General features: G+C 40.5%; 1 non-coding gene across 1 annotated transcript; it reads right to left on the bottom strand.

Moving 5' to 3' along the window:
* Positions 1-250: 250 nt before the first annotated feature.
* Positions 251-356, bottom strand: LOC118479979. Its single transcript, XR_004861620.1, has one exon. It is a non-coding gene; the product is annotated as a small nucleolar RNA R71 (small nucleolar RNA).
* Positions 357-3,339: the final 2,983 nt, after the last annotated feature.

Raw genomic sequence — 3,339 nt, 5'->3', positions numbered from 1 at the left:
AGCTTGCCGAAATATAAGGGTCTAGCAACGGAGGAGCCTTATTTTCATTTGGAGGCTTATGACTCGATTTGCAACACTCTTGGGAGTCAAGGATTTTCGGCCGATGATGTCAAATTGGTACTATTCCAATTTATTTTGGAAGACAAGGCAAAGAAGTGGTTTTACACTCTACCTTCGGCATCTATCAACACATGGGCGGAGATGCAACAAATCTTTTTAGATGAATTTTATACCGCTCAAAGGACGAATGATGCTAGAAAAGGGTTGAGAAGTTTTCAACAACAACAAGGTGAGATGTTTCATGAGGCATTTGAACGATTCAACATGATGATCAAGAATTTCCCTCACCATGGGATAGAACTTCGGGAATTGATGAATGCTTTCCATGAGGGGTTAAGTGCCGAAGATGCTCGTGATTTAATGTCTATTACCAATGGCACTTTTGGCACAAACTACGAGCATGACGATTGGGAGTTTTTGGAGCAAATGGCAATTACATCGAAAAGAAAAGCTCAAGCATCAAGGAGAGCACGACCGGCCAATACCTGAACTCAAGTGCATGTGATAGACGATGGTAATGTTCAAACTTCTAATCAAATTTATAATGTTTGTGCTATTTGTAATGAGATAGGACATGCGGCTGAAAATTGCCAAGGAGGTGAAGGGCAATATGAAGAGGTTCATGTTGTGCAAGGTCAAGGAGGGGGTGGTAGAAATTACAACACGAATTCCAATACTTACCACCCTGGTTTACGAAATCACCCGGACTTTAGATACGCGAATCAGTCAAATCAAGCCAACCCGAATTTCCATGGAAACCAAGGATTTCAAAGGCAATATCAAACGGGTCAAGTGCATGGTGGGTCTTCCGGTCAAGGCTCTTCGGGTGGAAACGATGTAATGGAGATGTTGAAGGCGATGAAAATTGAGATGCAACGAAGGAATCGGCTTGATGATGCTCGTATTCAAAAAGACGAAATCCGTGATAAAGCAATTCAGTCGTTGAACACTCAAATGGGTCAACTTGCAAGTGACGTGGCATTATTGAAGAAAGCAAAAGGTCAATTACCAAGTGACACGGTGATAAATCCCAAGAACACAAAAAGCATTAACATCAATGTGGTAAGCACCATTCCAAATACTAAATTTAATCAAACATTGCTAACTTCTTCGTATCAAGTGAATGCAGGTTTGGAAAAAGATGCCGAAGTCGAGAATGATAAAGAGTATGGAGCGCCAATCGTGCCTATCCGAGTGGGGAAACTAAAAATTCCTCATGCATTATTGGATTAGGGCGAGCATGATGTGTGTTACCAGGTGATCTATACGACATGTATGATTTTGGTCTGCTTCAGGATGTAGATACCATGGTGAGTTTGGCGGATGAAAGTTGGAGGCGTCCACGGGGAATGGTTAAGAATGTTATGATTCGGTTGGGAGAATTCGAATACCCGGGGGATTTTCTGGTTTTAGATTATGCTACTACCATGATGGCGTCACAACAAAGGGTGATTTTGGGTCGACCGTTTCTCTATACGGTAAATGCTCAAATCGATTGTAGAGAAGGAATCATTACCATGACCGAAAAGAACCGTAAGTTGTCATTTGATGTTCAGACTAAGATGATTAGTTACGATTTTGTTGAGGCGAAGGATAGCAGGTTTAGTGAAAAGGTGTTTCAGAGAATGAGAAGAAATCACCCACCGGATCGTGAAGAAAAGCATAAGGGTTCAAGTAAGAGTGTATTTGATTACCCACCGAGTCGAAACGAGACGGATGCATTTTGCTCAATGGCACGAGGAAGTGATGGAGATGGCAGGAACCACTTCTTTGAGCCACCTTAAATGGGGGTGGCATGGTCTGGCTGAAGACCTGAAAACTTAGCGCTGCTCGGGAGGCAACCCGAGGTTTTTCACTGATCTTGTTATTTCTTTAGTTTTCTATGTTTCAGGGCCATGCCAACACTCAAGTGTGGGGAAGATGTGCGGATATTTGTGTGAAGGTGGTGATAGGATATTGGATCATTTACAATATCTGTTGTGTCAAACTTCACCAGGTTAATGTACTTTTTCCTTAGACTTGTCATGTTCTTTAGCTTTGAAATATTGTTAGTTTATTAGTTTGCTTTTGTTTATAAAATAAAAAAAAACAACGTTGATGTTTTTAGTGTTTAAGCGATCTTCCCTTCAAAACCATACATTGGGGACAATGTATCCCAAGTGTGGGGAAGAGGAGAAATTTTGAAAAATTTCTGAAAATTGCAGATTTTTAAAAATCAAGTGACAATGGTCCGAATTGAACATTTGAATACAAAACCGCATGATACACCGGCATCCCATATTCCCTTGTTCTTTCTTGGTGAGAGTTGAGCGATCTCTTTGAATTTATTAGAAATATTTTTCTTTGATGAGAGTGGCAATGGGTGGGGGTACATTAGAACTTGTCCTTAGATGCGGTTTGAGGCCTTAGCTTTGCATGAATGTGAAAATGATAAGGGCATTTAGGTAGCCTCGTCATGATGAGTGCGAGTGTGGGATTTTGGGGGTTGGACCTCATAAATTATATATATGAGCATGGTAGTGAGACGGGCGGGGGTTTGCACTTTAGTAGCCCATTTGAGCTTTGAGTCGATCTTTGTTAGCCCGTGCCTACTTTCTCTTAAAAAATTAACCTGTATTTGACCCGGTCTATTAGTATAATCATCTTGTTCTAGTATGCTTGTTTGTTATGTTTGTTAAATCGAAAAAAAGGAAATAAAGAGATATGAAAGAAAAAGAAGAAATAAAAAGAGAAAAAGCAATGAAAAAAAAAAGAAAAAAGAGATTGATGTACTGTGTGACAACTCGAGTTTCGAAGATTCCATCTTCGCATTAATTGCGCGTTAACTATTTAGCTGTGTGATTGTTTGCTTTGTAACTGTACACTGATTACAAGTTGAGATGGTTGTTTGATATGTTATGTGTTTAATATGAGTAAATTGGTTGATTTGTTTGATTTCATGAACATGAATATTTGTATACTACTGACCCGACGAAACAAAGTGTTTCGCCATAACCAACATCGACGAATCGGAGTTTGTTTCGTCACCCCTATCTCGACGAAACAGGGTGTTTCGCCGAGCCCGGTTTCGCCAAAGCCCATTAAGGGCCCAGTACGTTACTCGACTATTTATTGTGTGTTACGGTTCCATTCGTCACACCTTCAACGAAATAGAAACCCTAGAGCTCTCTCCTGTGCACCGACGGCAGCCCCTCCCCATTCGAAAGTCTATCCATCTCGTTCGTACTAATCGCTTAGTTTTCCGGTTAGTGTTTGTATCATTTGATTTTAATGATCCTT

This window comes from Helianthus annuus, chromosome 6, assembly GCF_002127325.2.
Source record: "Helianthus annuus cultivar XRQ/B chromosome 6, HanXRQr2.0-SUNRISE, whole genome shotgun sequence".
Lineage (NCBI taxonomy): Eukaryota > Viridiplantae > Streptophyta > Magnoliopsida > Asterales > Asteraceae > Helianthus > Helianthus annuus.
Note: the sequence above shows the minus strand (reverse complement) of the source record. Positions and strands in the feature narration are given on the sequence as shown.